The sequence below is a fragment of the Anas acuta genome, chromosome 9 (assembly GCF_963932015.1).
Source record: "Anas acuta chromosome 9, bAnaAcu1.1, whole genome shotgun sequence".
Taxonomy (NCBI): Eukaryota; Metazoa; Chordata; class Aves; order Anseriformes; family Anatidae; genus Anas; species Anas acuta.
The window spans coordinates 6,175,360-6,191,869 of record NC_088987.1 but is presented as its reverse complement, the minus strand read 5'-3'; the positions used below and the strand labels follow the sequence as shown (position 1 = coordinate 6,191,869).

Genomic DNA, 16,510 nt, shown 5'->3' with positions numbered 1-16,510 from the left:
AATACTTCTTCCTTTGCAAAGAACTATTCCAGCAGGAATAGTGCAAAAAGGACTGATTTTTCACACTCTTCCAACAGTGACTAATGGTGAGAAATGGCCAGGCTGGTTTTACGTTCTCCTAAAGCTGTTTGTTGTGCTCAGTTGTGTGAAATGATTCAAATGAAGTGCTTTCCAAAGGAATAACTCTTAATTCATTCACTCCTTAAGAAAGGCCCAAATGTAGAAACATAATGGGGTCTTTGTTCTACTTGTAGAAGAAAACAGAATGTTATTCTGTATATTTACAATACAGAAACCACAATGTTTCTTGATTCCAACAAGTTCATTTGACAAGACAATGTACAGAAATATAATTTGATGATGATAGTAATTCCAGGCTACAAGAGCAAAAAGCTAAATCTTATGCTGCACATAGAACTGTGCCAAATAGGTAACTGCATCATGCCACAAATGTCACTAATGAGTACATGCATAATTTCAATGTTATTGGAAACAGAGTACACTCTACCAACAGTAACAAGGCCAGGCAAGATGTTTGGATGTTTGACTAGTGAGGGAAAAAAAAAAAAAAAAAAAAAGAAATCTGCTCTATCACAGATGAGATTTTTATCCCACATTCATTCCTCTGGCTTGGCTGAGGTTTGATTGTTGTTTCTTTGCTTTCCAGTTCCGATTTTGGTAAACAGTTTTTTCACCAGTTATTAGGCAGCAGTGGTATATAACTTCATCACCACTCTGGAGTTTAATGGGAAACAAAGTCAATTTGTTCTCATTTATTTCTAAGCACTAATTACAGCTCATTAGAGCTTTTTGTTAGAAAATTACTTGCCATCAGAAAAATATCACATTGTTGAAACAACTGTTTTTATTGTGAAATGATCCAGGTCTAATGAGTCTTCCATTCAGAAAGTTTTTTCAGTCCAAAAGTGTTCAGTGTCAAAGGGTTCCCCCCCGGAAAAAAAAATAAAAAAAAAAAAAAATCAAGAGGCTTCAAAACACCACTAGAACCTGCAACATACTTACATGGGCAGAACAAAACTAAAAATTAGGTCTTCCATATCCATCAAGTGTTGGATATATCCATATCCATGTAAGTGTTTTATCCCTTGGGTGCTTTGTTCGAGGACTGTTCCATAGAGCAGGGATCTCATTTTTTAAAAGCACCTTTAGCAAAACAGGTAACTCTCAGTTCAAGCTTTGCCTGATCCCTTTTCTCAGGGAGGAAATCACATGCCATAACAATGACTACTCAATATCCTGATTTGTAAAACTGAAACAAGAACACCTTGACAGCTTTCCAAAACAGTAGTTTTCTCTTCACAGAAAACAACTGCTTTGTCAAAATGTTGTTTGTAAAGTTTCTTTACAAAGTTTTTAATCCGTTCCTGCTCCTATTTTCATTCACGCAGCTTTAGCAACAAAATCTCAAAAAGAGGTTAGGAATCAAAATCACGAATGGCTTCCTAATTCATTTCTACTGTTTTTAGTCATCCTACTTAATGCAAAAATAGATGAGTGTTGAAAATAAATATCAGCTCAAGCTGACTTCAACAACTGAGAGATGAGAGCACAAATGCCAAAGCTACACATACAGTACAAAGTCAGTTCATAGAAGGTAGAAAAAAAAGTTAGCTTCTCCTTTTCCCTTGTAATTTCATCTCTTCGGTGTTAAGCAAAACCAAATTACGCAAACGAGTATATAAATATGATGCATGCATGGGAGATACTTTATAATTTGCATCTGCAACCGATAGTATTGCAGAGTATAAGAGATCTAGTAGAAAGGGTGACAACTTTTACTGCCCTTCCATCCACTTAATTATTTATTAAGGCACTGGACTTAAATGAGCACTTTTTAAATATGCTATTTGTTTTACTTTAAAATCCCTGCACGATTAATTTCCACCACCCTTACTTTTGATGAATCTTGCAGTTATAATTGAAAGCAAAGGATAAAATGAATGATTAAAGTAAGCAGCTTAAAAAACGAAGAGCATAGGAGTGAGGGAGTGAAAAGCGTTTTTCTAATTTGTTGGCAAGACATCTAATACTATAAATGCTAACTAATACTGAATTCTATCTTGCACAACTAAGAAGTAAATCTTACTACTCTAAGATCACATTAGGAAGTGCAAAGCCTAAAAACTGATAAAGGGAATCAAAAGCTGATTTTTTTTAAAGTCAGTATGTTATCTTTTCTCTATATTTCAGAGAAAGTTTCTCTTCAAAGCACTAAAATGGGTGACCCTGAGTTTAGATTTTGGGAAGATAAACACCTACCACTAGATCCATCCAGCATAGCTGGGAAGAACTGATGTTTAAGTAGGTCAGCTTGCACTCCAGCCCCATTAGTAAACTTTTGTGAAAAAATATACTGCATAAAATAGTGATTGAATATGGTGATGGATTGTCAAGCCAACGAAGACTTGGACTCAGAAGAATCTTCAGTCCCAGCAAATATAGAACAACCAGAAGGAATCCTAGTGATTGAATATTCAAATATAATGATTTTTCTAACAGAAGAGCAGTAAAATGTGTGCACGTGTTTCGGAGAAACACTCTGCTAACAGATTACCTCACTTTCTTAGACTGTCACCTAACTGCAAGGCAGCCATTTGAGAACTGTAGGGAGCTGCAGCACATACACCCCATCGGGTGCTGCAAGCAGGCACAGCTCCCCTCCAGAATTGAGCAAAGTGAGAAGATTCAGCTTTTGCTTATCATCAGCTAGGCAAAACAGCAAGCCTTTGCATGGATTGTCCAACAGACGCTTTGGATACATGCATGCTAATCGATAAATAAGGAGGCATACTGACAGAAGGTTGCCACTAAAATGATATTCCTAAACCCACGCCTTCCTATTATAGCCAGCAGACTCGCTGCTTACTTGCACCAGCTGTGGGTTTCTGAAGCTGTGATAAGCCGATTCAACTCACTAACCCCACAATTTCACCAGCAGAAGGCTACCCACTCTTTCTCTGTCACTTCTGCTTTCTGCCACTTTAAAGATGTTAATCAGGCCACAAAGGAGCGCAGAACATGGGAACTTGACAGCTTTTTTTGGTGCTGACAAGCTGTTAGGTGAGCTCAGCCTCTTTAATCCTGCAGCACCCTGAGGTACACATGTAGCCCAAGCTCAGCACATGCTTACTCTGGAGGTAATTTACCATCCCCTCTTCTCCAGTGAGGCACTTTCACATTACGTCTGCTTACAGCCCTCTGCAGATAAAGCACATCTCATTAGTCTGTACCAAAGCACATCTCATTAGTTTTTAACAACTATGCTGTGAAATCATATGGGTAGGTGACATGGCATTTGGACTGTAGAAACTAAGGCTCAAGTGCTTGCCTGGTGCACCTTCTTTGACAGCAGGAAAAATGCATCACAACTGAACTGGGCTTCAGAGTGAATAAATTCTTCATTTTTTCCCAAACTACTCCAATTACTTATAACTCCGCACATAAAGAATTTCTAGTATGGAATAAAATTCCTCATTGCTATTTGCATCTTTCAGTCATCTATGCAGTAATCCTGAAAACCAAAAGGAGCTTTTTTTTTTTTGTGAGAGAGTATAGGCAGCAAAAATCTTATTATTTCTCCCCAGATGGAGGGGGGGGGAAGATTTGTAGATTAGCATTGTTCTCTCTTTCTCCTCAAATCTGCAATGAAGTTTTATTTTGCCCCAATTCCACTTGTGGTGATGTACTTTTGGAAAACACATCTGTTGGCTTTGTATTTACTAGCATGCAGTTATTGCATTACTTAATATATCTTCACATGGATTATTATTTTTTTTTTTAATACAGAACCACCAGAAGAAATGAGATCTAAAATATATTATCCATGCTCATTTTCCCTGCTTATACACCATGCGCTTGTTTCATGTGCTTTAATCAATAAATTGTCTCAGTATCAAACAGGGTATTATGTAAGGCAAATGAAACAGCACAGAAGCCAAAAACAAAGATGAGAAGTTAACTATGTATATGTAATTAGGAAAAGGAATCAGAATCTTGGTTTCAAATAATGCTCGTGGCACACACACACACACCGAATTAACTCATCTGCTCTGGGTTGATCTTTCCATGACTTCCTATATTTGAGTCCCCTAAGAAAAACAAAAACACAACAGAAGTTACTGTGGAATAAGGCAGTAGAAATCTAGAGAAAACCCATGAAAAAGAAACACTGAAAGTGTCTAAACTAGTTGATTTAAAGTATCATTTGAAAACCCAATTTACATAATATAAGTCTTCTCAACCAATATTCTAATTCATTAGTAGTAGTGTTGAAGTTTCCTAAGAAGTCAGCAGGAGTTCCAACAGAATTCCGAAAGCCTCGAATGTTACTTCTGCATTTCCTTACCAAAGCTTGCAAACACACAGTTATTTATAGTTTGAATTTATATAATTTGGTTGTAAATAAAAGGACACATCCCATAACATTATGGAAATTGGACAGATTTATAATCCCCACCCTGCACCATCTGAACAGCAAGAAGTCACTGCATTGTAGAGACAGAAAAGCTACCATAAGATTTTGTTTGCTTTAAACGTATTGTTCCTTACTCATCTTCTTGGTTCAATTACAATATTTTAATGTATTTTGCTGCCTTAGAACCTATTATGGGGGGAATAAATACCTAAGAGTTTGGACGCTCAGATGTGAGCACAGACTCATGAGTCTTACACTTGGAATCCTTTCCTTCATTTATATAGTAGATTAAGCTACAATTTCAAATACTTGGAATCAAAGTTTGTGACACCAGTGCACCACATCGTTCCTTGAAGCATTCCAGTTATGTTTAAATTAACACACCTCTACCAGCAGATACTTAAACGTGCAGGTGATGGGAAGGAACAATCTTAGCAACAGACCAAAGCAGTCCTCAAGAATGAAAGTTACCACAAAATGCCATCTAGAACAGTTTACTCAAACTTTCCCATGAATCATCACCAGCCACAAAACATTTCTTAATACCCTGTAGCAAGCTTAGGACTCCTAATGTAAGTATAGACCATTATAAAGACAAATAGTAAGTCAGAAGCTGCAGTTTACAACATAAAGAAAAAGGAGAAAGACAATTTTGTTAATGACAATTGCCTCAAGGCTTTGGCTACACAAATCAAAGCATTTCAAACGTTTTCACCTGATTTTCTGAGTGTCTCCACTTACAAGGCAGTAACTCTACACAGTTGGCTGCTGCTATCCTGTACCTGCTTTTGCAAGGGGTCAGAGAGAAAAAGAAAATAGGCTGTGCAGAACAAACACGATGAGAGGAAAACAGTGATTTTTTGTCTACATTATTCAGAGTTTTATAATTACAAACTATCTAGCAAACATAACGGACTTCTTCACAGCTTCCATCGAAACATTTCCAGAGACACGCACACTATATTTTGACAGCTGGTCAGGTTTCAGTATGCCAAATGCTGTAAGAAGTTTCAGCTTTAACAGTAATTAACAAGAACACTGAACTCAATAATAAAACCCAATAATTAAAAAAAAAAAAAAAAAAAGAAACAAAGCATTTTTCAAGTGATGATTGTACTGACAGGAAAGATTTTTTCAGGTCTCCTTTCTTTTCTCCCTGACACTGGCTCACACTCTCATTGATATATGAACAGGAAGGGGGGGGGGGGGGGAAGGTGAGAGGGGGTAGTTAAACAAGATGACTTCCTTTCTGGTCAAAAGTAACATTTTGAGTTTTAACAGCTAATATGTTTTAGCCAATTCAGATAATTGTTTCATAGTGAAAGATACAGCTTGATTATGAGCTACAGCTCTTTTAGTAAAAGGGCTGTGTTAAAAGTTGACATTAATAGAAATCTTCAGAAATTCCTATTATTAGACAGTAATGATTTCATGCTGATGCTACTGAAATGCCCTTTGAATTTGTAAAATAAATAAATAAATAATATCAGATGACAGCCTTTTAACTCTAGAAGAATGGCATTCAACACGAGGAAATGCTATTCTAAAGCTTGTCAAGATAAATAAAAAGCAATTGATCTCAGAAGCAGAAATGTGTTATCTTTATTGTATTCTGTGGAAGCAAAGCAATATTTCAAGCAGTAGAGGTACCGATCCGTTGCCCTTACCATCAACATAAATATGCACTACCTCCAAAGCAACAGTGTCCCTGCCTGCCTAGCCCCCAGCTACAGGCTGACTTCCACTTGCAGGCATCCACAGCTAAATCATACAGCTACAGACTGAGCTGGACAGCACAAACGAAAACTCTTCCCCTCTCCAGCCCCAGGTTAGTTTCAGCTCCTCACACCACAGCTCAAACATCCACAGTAGCATGGGAAGTTGTGTGACCATGGCTGAGGACGGAAGGGAAAATATGGCTCTTTCCAGTGTCATGTTTATCACCTTAATGCTACCATGGAATAATCCTGCATGCACTCTTGCTATTTCACAATCTTGTTACCTTGCTAGTTTTCATGAGACTCAAGCTAAATAGAGTAATTTTAAAATATAAGCAGGGCAAGTGTTTTTCAAAAGCGTAATCTGTCAGGCATCTTTCCTAGAATCACGAGCACTTTTCCATCACCAGAATCTTCGGGGTCAGCGGCTTTTGCTTTAAGTATAGCTACTGAGCACAGAAGTAATTATTCCAAGGAAGTCCTACTGCCTCCAGACAGGACAGCCACATTAGCCTCTCCAGCTGCTATGTACCAGAATTTTAACCCCCAAAATTCCATTGCATCACGTAGCATTGGTTAAATTTGAAAGAAAAAAACACTTGAAATTAAAACTTTCCTGAGTACAGTAATCTCACCAATCCCTTCTTCCAGAGATATAGCAAGGCAAGTAGATCCATAAAGTTTCACAACATTTGAATGATATCAGTGAATGAACAAGCCATAGTAAACAGTCAAATGAAGAATGACAATGATAAACAAGTATTCAGTAGAGATTAAGAATACTTAGCTACACTCACAAATAATTAAGTGTTAAGAAATTTACTAAAATAACTACTTTTTTACAATTATTTCGTAAACAAAACAAGCTTGCCGTATTGTACCATGGAACCCACTAAGTTGAACAGTTCTGGAGGAGAAAGACTAAAATCATGCAGTGTTAGAGAATACATTTCCCAGATACATGAGAAAGCAAAGTATGCACATATATAATGAAAGCTGCAGACTGCTGAAAATTAGTGTCTGGTTTGGCTCTTAATTTCCTGCAGATATTCAATTACCCCTTCATCGTTTTCACTCCCTTGCTCTCCATACCAGAGTATAGTACCATGAAAACAAAATTTAGAAGAACAAAAATGTGAATTCCCATTCTACTAATTTTGTTTGCAACTGAGCTCGTGAAATACAGAAGCTAGAGCTGCAACCTGATTTTCAATTATTTATACTTTGCTGCCTTTCTAATTTCACATTTTCCATTCCACTATAGTGATGTCTCCTTCATATGCATATTCAATTTTTAGACAAAAACAGACACTTGCCAAGGCGGTATGCATTCAGGCCACTGACTGCCATTCTGTTTGATTAGTGAAGCCTGGTCCAAATTATTGGCTCACACTTGCACTTTATTTTGACTAAACAGTATGTTTTGCAACTTAACGCCTTAGGATACTTTCTTCTGACTGTGTAATATCCTCAGGTATCTTTCAAATTGAACAATTACAGTGGGATAAAAGGTTAGAATATGTATTCGATACATGATATTAATTTACCTTAAAGCCAAGACAGGATCAGCTTTGTAGAGACTCTCTCATGTAGGCATATTTTCCATCTGGCCTCAAAGACCAGACATTAATTCCCTGCAAAAGAACAGATCACATTTCATAATACCATCCATTGAAAGAAAAATCCAACTATTTACAACGATTTAACTTCCTAATACAGATAGAAGATGCATTTTCCTGACCAGGCAACAGTGAAGTAGAATTTACTTGTAAAACATGCTGGTACTTAGGAAGCATTTCCCACCAGCAATCTATTATCCATGCAAATCCCCAAATCCCCCTCCTCCTTTCAATGAAATGCAAAAGGTGTCAATGTGTTGCTTCTCCAAGTAAAATAAGGCAGTGCAGTACACATTAAAGCGGTCTCCATGTATTTCAAAGTAACTCAGTACTAATCAAAGCTTATTATGAAGATGCTACTGATAACTCCATTAATAACGCTCTGTTGCTGCACTACAGAAATTACAAAACAAAGAAAGGATCAATAGTAACCAAGTTGTGCTGATGTAATTTCCTACAAACACAATCATATTGTGGCAATGAAGAAGTAATCAGGGTGGAGGAAAATCTAAAAGAAAAAAAAAAAGCCATGCTGATGTTGCAGCTTCTTTTCCAAGGCCTCCCATTGACATTCCCAATGCAGAACCTAAGAAGCCCCTCCAATACACCATTTTCCAGGACTGCAGCCAGCACTACTCCAGATAAATACACTGAACAAACAGAAGCAGTTTCCATCTACCAAACACTATGCTTTCACATAAATTTTACTGATTCAGTGTAATGCTGTAGCAGCCATACTGAAACAAACTTCTTTGCACAGACAGGAAGATGGGTAGGAGGTGGGTGGAAGATGAATGGGGTTTTCCATGTTTTCCTAGGTATTAATTCAAAAGTCTGACCGAAGTTGTCTTTTAGCTAATGGGGAGAATAAAAGCTAGAAAATAAGATGTAAAAAGACATGACCAAATTTATCATCTGGAGATAAATTAAAACACACACACAACTTACAGTACTAAAGCAATTCAGATTTCAGTTGCCATTATATTTGCCTTCAGATTAACCCCGCAGTTCATCAAAATGGAAGAGCAACAGGGATATAGCTCCTTTATCATTATAGGTTTGAACCCTGTCAGAGATAGGTAAAATAATTTAGGTTGGGAAGGTCCTGGGAAGTTGCCTGGTTGCCCCCCATTTAAAGCAGGAATGACATCAACGCTAGATCAGGATGCTCAGAGCCTCAGAGTCAAGTAAAATTAAAAAGGAAATATCACAGACCTGAAGTAGCTTCATGTTTTGCCCTTCAAAGGCCTGGTCCCCAATGAACCATAGTAAAACAGAAAAAAAAAAAATTAGAATGAAGTAAGATTTACTAACTTCTAAAGAGGAATGTTTCCTCAAGAGTCATAAATACGATATTGCACTACCATTCTTCAAAACAATGCCTTTAAACTATAAATGCCCATGTAAGCATGTATTAGCAGTCTTTCTGGGCAAGGTAAAAGGAAAAAAAAAATCTGTCTTTTCCCTGGACCAGCTACAGACTTATTTGCTCACAGATCACAGATAAAAGCTTCACGTTAAAACATTTTATCTGTCTTACAGTTTTACTGCTCAAAAGATGAACTCTAAGATTAAATCCAACTTTCTATTAAGCTCTGGAGATAGTCACATCCCATCCAACTCATAAGACTTTAGGATCTGGACGTCAGTAGTAGATATGGAATATATGAGGGAAGCATTTCAGAAAGGCATTAACACTAATACAGCTTACATACGTGCATCAAGGGAAAGATAGCCGCTAAGTTATGACACTATTCAGCCATGATCCACAGGTATAGGAAGAAGCTGACTTTACAGTTCCTGACAATTTGAAAAGGTTCTCCTAAATTTGCCCACTTAGAGGAGTCTCGCTTTTAAGCATCTACAAGGAGGGAAAGGAAAAAAAAAAATCAGCAAAAACTCAAACTAATCAAAGACTTTTTTTAATCAATGTTTTTACAAGTTTGAAGAACAAGGGATGTGGCAAATTTAGTTGATCTGGAAAAGTTGTGTTTATTTGGTATTGTTTTGTTTGTTTGTTTTTTAACTGAAAACCAGAGGAAATAAGAATTTCAAAAGGTCATTGGATTGTAATTTTACCTGGTTTTCTGTATTTAAGCATTTACAATATTACTTTAAAAATGCAGAACATTTTAAGATTTTTCTGTCATTATGACTAATTACTGCAGGATGTCACCCTCTCTCCACCTTCTAGATATAAAGCTTTAAAAATTTTTTTTTTTTTTTGTCCATTTTCACAGTAATTATGAGATTTAGAATCAGGGAACTGAAAAAGTCTTGTTTCAGTTTTCCCCTTTGCTACGCAGGGACACATTTCATTACTGAACCACCTTCCTGGGTAGCAATGATTATGTTCAGAATCATTGCAGCTTATTTTTTGTCCATGCCACCTGTACCTAACTTTCAAGCAATTAGCAAAACGTACAGATGGGGACTCCAAAGTAATTTAAGTAGGCAAGTACTAGTCGAAGGAAAAAACTCCTGTTCACAACCTTACAGAAATTATGCTATTCTCAGCAGACAAAGTTTACATTCAAGGAGATCAGTAGCTTTGCTGGAAGAGAATGTGGCAAATTAGAACAGAAATCCCCTTTGACTTAGAAGCATAGCTGCTATGTTTCACATGAGGCTCAGCAATCAGCGGATAGAGCGGGAAGAGGAGGGAGGAATACAACAGCTAAAGGATTAGATGTTGTCACTTATGAATCCATCATCACACTTCCTCAGATTATGAAAATGAATTTTTCCAAGTAGTACATTTTATGCTTGACAGATTACAGATCAGTTTACACATTCGAAACGGGAGTGCTCCAATTTTACAAGAGTTCAGGTCTTCTGAGACCGTCATTTATTATATGGCTTGACACAAGTCAAGAGAAACATTCAAGCAGACAATGCCGCCGACACTTCCAGGCAATGAAATGGGTGAAGTTACAAACTCCGTAATGATCACTTCAGCAAGCCTGAATTTAACACTTTTTCCCTTGACTATACAGCTGGCTCCGAAAGGTCATTAGACTATTATATTCACTGTTATGTAGAACAGCATTATACACATGCAAAGTTTCTATAGCAACACTTTCTTAATTCACTCTAAGCAAAACACCAATTAGCTTTTTATTATAGCCAATTAAAAAAATCTGCACACTAATTGACAACCTCTCTACTAAGAATTTAAGCTTATGCAAAAGAAATTGCAGTGAAATTTTCTTTGGTAATAGCTTACTTCCTATTCTTCCTCCTTAACAGAACAGTAAATTATTCTTGATAAGAGCTACACACTTATTCTCAATCTAAAACGTTTAGACCCACAGACATAACCTATCCTGGTATGCCTTAAAGATTAGTAGAGCCTAAAGATTACAGGCTTCTGAAAGGCAACAGAAATGTAATCAACTGACTTATTTCTGCATCACAGGAAATTGGGCATAGGCCTATGCACCTGGAGAGCATGCAAGAGGCAGCCAGCAAAATGTTTCTCTTTGGGAGTATTTAAGTGTGCTGAACCAAGGCAAAGAAATCGCAAAAAAGCAGCCCTCAAAGTCAAATTCAGTAGGGCAGCAGAGACATTTTCATTTGCTTCTTAACAGTTATTGGTGCTTTTTTTCTGTTGTCTTCTACCCAGCTGGTGCTGACAGCTCCTTTGTATGCCACTTCACATAGTAGATATCAAGATATGTTACTCCAAGAAGAGTCGTGAGCACAAAATAACGAGAAACACAGAGATGCAGAGTATCAGAAGTAATCAGCAACAAAAAGTAAAGGGTCCTTTCTCAGTAAGACATTCTGCTGGAAACAGAATGAGAAAAACACCTTTCCCCTTACATTTCTTCCAGGTGAGATGCTGGGATCCACCTTAGAAACAAATAAATACGTCCAGGACAAAGTAGCACATGGCTTCTCTGACAAACAGGGCATGGCCCAATCAGCACTTAACTGTACTTAATGAGGTAGCAGTAGGTCTCTAGATTACCCTTAGGAACTAGCAGAAATTACTTCTATTCTCATCATCTTACTCTTATTTACTTCCACTGTTTTATACTGCAGCATGAGTACAGAACAGTAATGCATCTGACAAGTTATTTGGGGGCATGATAGCAGTAACCAAGTGGTTCTCTTAAAAGGCTGATGAAAAGAAGGTGTTAGGGTGGTCTTTGAATCCTACCACTGTAGATGAGAGAGGGTGTTCCCACATGTGGAGAAACATGCATGACCTTGGAGATACAGAGGTTGTTGCAGCATGTGGCCATCTGCTGAAAAGTCTGTAGGGTCTAGAGCACATCAGTGAGCTTTTTGTTGTTTGTTTTCCTCCTTTGTCTCTCTCTCTCTCTTTATTTATTTATTTATTTGCTTTCTGCATTGGCATTTCAAGCCATTTAATATTTCAGCAAGTGGGTCTACCCTGTCAGGTAAGCATTACACGCCCGGTGTATTTCAGGAGAAGGGTTAGAGCAGAGTTCAAAGGCAGCTGGTAAGGGCAGAGCTGTGCAGGCAGATGCGAGGCACCTGCATCAGCCCAGATCACCTTCAGCTGCTCCCTGGGAACATCTGCATGCTGAGCAGCAGCCAGGTTCCAGGCAGACACAGCAATTTTTCAAATACATCATCACTAGATGTCTCCTCCGTACTCGCTTCTCTGATTTGCCCTCTGCCCAGTGTGACTGCCCTGAGCAGCCACGTTCATTTGGTCAGGCAAGCGTTGTGTGGCGTGAAATCCTTGGGGGAGTAAAATAACAGATACAATTTCTGGTAGTCTCACCCCTGCCAAGGAAACACCTTCAGTGGCCTAAAATATGAACCCAAGCCAGATGTGCAGCTATCCCAACCTCCATGAAAGTAAACAGTAAAAGCAGACAGTTCACAAATCAGCATGATCAGGTATATGCTTCTGCTCTGCGCTCCCTGTTGTGGCGTTTAGTGTTCAAAGTACCTGCACTAAAAGAAGAAATTGCACATTTGGTTGCAGGTAAAAAATACAGACCTACCCTCTACTTTAAAGACTCCAAAAAGCAATGTTTTCTTGTTTGATCGACTTTTTCTTTTTTTTTTTTTTTTTTAATACCATTTTGCAGGAGGGCTTACTGCAATTAAGTTGTCTTTGTCTAAGTATAAAAGCTCAAAATATTCTGTTATTTCCAAGAAGTAATGGGATGGCTTTGTTGTATATCTAAATTACTCACCCACTGTTATGACCTAACACAGAACTAAAAGTAGATTAGAACAATAGCCTTACGTGCACGGATTTTCAACAGTTCTGAAACATCCTTTTTGACTCCTTTCATTTACTTTTCTGATTTTGAAACAAAACACAGAAGCCTGATTGCAGCAAATTTTGATAACTACCATGGATTTCTCTCACTCTCTCAATGAAAAGCATTACAGAAAAACCTTTCATCCACATATCTTTCCAATTTCCTCACGCTCCTCTGTAGGCAATACCATGCACTGTTATTCCTGGCTGATGAAAAAAAGAATTTAAGGAAAACCACAATTTTCCCACAACACTGTTCAACCACTAAAGAGGTGGTGTTCTCAATCCAAAGACTGCACATAAAACTTGAAAAACAAGATGACTGTAGATGACTTCAAGAACTGAAGAAAAAGAAGTACGACCTTTGTGAACTTAATAATCTGAATTTCCTAACCCCAAACCTTATTTTTTTTTTTTATTACAGTGTTAGAAGTAATTAAAAAGTTAGCCTCAAAGCTATTTCAACAGTCAGTGCTTGAATTCTTGATACTCTATTAAAGATGTATGACAAGATCTCCAACTTGCAATCAGATCAAATAATAAATACTGAAAGGTTCTCCTTCCTTCATGCTGTCATCACTTCACTTACTATAAGCTGAAAGTAGGGATAGATTCACTGTTTCTTATGAAACGTCAGCCTTGGAATCAGAATTACCACATCTGTAAACTGTCAAATTAGAAACCCTGAGCTAATACAACTAGAGAATGATCTGAAAATTTGACAGAGATCATAACATGGCATGACTGAGAAGTTATTGCATCTTTTTAATTTTTATGAGGCCTCCCCAAGCTCATGCTTTCATCATCCAGAAAAACAAACACAACAAATCGGCAGCCTTGCTACTGGAAATGACCAGCTCATACCTACGGCTGATTATATCAGCCTTCCTAGTTAATCATTTCAAACCCAGGTTCAAAGACCTAAAGATAAGATTGATTAAGCCTGGAACAGAAGCAATTGTCTCCCAGGATCCTGCCATCTTGTGGTCATGAAAATTTAACCAATTATAAAAGAATCACAAGTTCAGGAAACGACAAATTCTACGGAGAATCGACAACACCATCAAAACACCCCCACAACCATCAACCATCTCCAATTGTTTTTCAATTGAAAAATAAATTTCAGCATATTAAACATATGAGAAAAACGCTCAAAATCAAGAAGTGCAACTTAGATTTCAGCAGCAGCCTGTTTGACAGGCACACCGCTGCTCGAACTAGTGCCAGGGTGCAGCCAGGAAGCCACACACAGTTTCAGTGCTGCCACCAATACAGTACCAACTGCTCCACCTGCATCTCTAGTCCTCAAAGGGCTGGAAGGAGGAAGAGACAAAATAAGGGACTATATGGTGAGAAACAGTGATCCTGAGTGGGCATGACATTTTTGTCTGTGAAATAAAAATTCCCAGTTTTCCTTTAAATATTCAGAGAATGATATATGTAATCTACCACTTAAATTAAAGGACAAAGACAGCTACTTTGAATTGAAAGAGGGCCACACAAACTGGTTTTAGTTACAAAAGGCTCCAACACCAAGCAGCAGATCGCTGGAGCTGTTGGGGGTGAGAGAAGCTGTTGACTACCTTCTTTGCTCCTAATGGGATTCCCTGGAGGCTTTAAAAAAAAAAAAAAAAAAAAAAAAAAAACTATTTCAAAAGGTCAGACACTGTCTCCAGGTGCTTCTTGCCAATGTTAAAGCCACAGTGTAGTCTTTGATACCTAGATAAAAGAAATTTGCTGGTTTAGAGCACCCCAAACTGCGAATAAGGGCCACTTCAGTACTTCAAAGAAGCAAATGCTGCAGCAGGGGTGGGTGTGTAAGTGCAAGATGACCAAGGCAGAACAATATTCTGAAGGAGAACAAAATAACTTGTAATGATTTATCTAGTGACACATTTCTCTTCCAGCCTGGTCCAAAATGCACTGAAGTTTGCAAAACTTCTGCTGATTTTAAGAGGTTTTGGAATATGCACTTTATGCCCTCGGAAATTACATCAGGAAGGTACTATCAGTTTATCAGCTTTAGGGGGCACATGTGCCATATTTTATTTTTAAGCCTCTCTCCATTAAGGAGAAGGAAGGTTCATACACCCAGTGCCTTTAGACACAAGTTAAAAAAAAAAAAAAAAAAGCAAATAAGAGGAATTGCAGATTTCTCAACAATAAAAGAGACTTCGACCTTAAACTGTGGCTTGTATTTCTGTATTTTTCTCTGCCTTTGTATTTTTTTCCATTAGCAAGGAAGTCAGATTTTTATTTATATAGAGCCATATATATGTATTTACTCGCATTCTCATCAAGATTCATTCCAGTTGTGAAAAGTATGTCTCTCTCTATAAATAGATAAAATCATAAAGCTAGCAAAAAGTCAATTTCCAGACTTTACAACTATTTTCATCTAATAATTCGTTGTATTTTGCAACTGCTAAGTTATAAACCTCACCAAAACAGGGTTTATTATAGCACAACTATAGATAATGGTCTGTCAGCATTTTTATTAAACTCCTTATATCAGCAGAGTTTATAAATTGGCAATAAAAAAAATACCTTCCAAAAAGAAAGTTACCGTACTTGGTGTCAAACTTATTTTTAAGTGAGGAGAGTCTAAAAACTAGATTGTACCTCTCCATCTTGCCCCAGCAAACTGCCATTTTTATTTATTTTTTTATTATTTTTATTTTTAATTTAAAGCAATTCTTGGTTTATTTGCAAGGGCTGATCTGCCATTTTAGCCATACACATCACTACAAAATCTTCAGTCTTGACCCTCCAATTCTGACCACCACCACCTGCCCCTGGGGGCGTGCACATCTCAGGAGCTTCACCAGGAGCTGTGAGGCTGTAGGAGCAAAGACAATTTGGGAGCACCTGACACACTGAAGATCTCCTCCTGCAGCCAGGGAACCATGCAGGCAGGGATGATGTGCCCAGAAAACAGTGACTTGGCCTCAGGGCTGATGAAGAGCGTAGAGGCTGATACATTTTGATATAGCAAAACGTTTTGCGGTGCAGAGGTGCACAAAGTAGTGATCAATGAGCTGGCTTAGGGATGTTCCTCACGCTACAGTAACTCAGAGCTGCGCTAATGAAACCAGACTGCAGGCAACTAGCTTATCCTCAATTACTTTAGCTATTTTTGCCCAGCCCTAAACTTTGCTCTCTAGGCTAATCTTTCAGAAGACTCAGGATTTATTTAACTCATCTCGTGTTTTCGCACAGGGAATGGATAGGGAAAAAAGCCCCTTTTCCCCTGCCTTCATAATAACTGATGAAGCACTGCTCCAGAGGGACACTCCCTGGGGATGTCATGCTCCTCTTTCTCACTGCTTATTGCTCCGGAGCCCAACAGCCCACCTTCACAGGAAAAAAGAGAGCAATTTCCACCTGATCTGGCCCAGGGTTTTGTGCCTGGGCCATGCTGCAGACAGGGGACCCATTTGTCACACCTGCCCTACCCTGACAGCCACCCCAGTGCAAAAAAAAAAAA

The 16,510-nt window shown here is 38.0% G+C and overlaps 1 protein-coding gene across 9 annotated transcripts in view; it reads right to left on the bottom strand.

The window, feature by feature from the left end:
* NAALADL2 (N-acetylated alpha-linked acidic dipeptidase like 2) overlaps positions 1 to 16,510 on the bottom strand; it is a 430,872-nt gene that overhangs the window by 323,849 nt on the left and 90,513 nt on the right. For all 9 annotated transcript variants that reach the window (XM_068691739.1, XM_068691746.1, XM_068691745.1 and 6 more), the window contains one exon: positions 7,701 to 7,787. The gene's annotated coding sequence lies outside the window, so the exon portion shown is untranslated. The remainder of the gene's footprint in view (positions 1 to 7,700; positions 7,788 to 16,510) is intronic.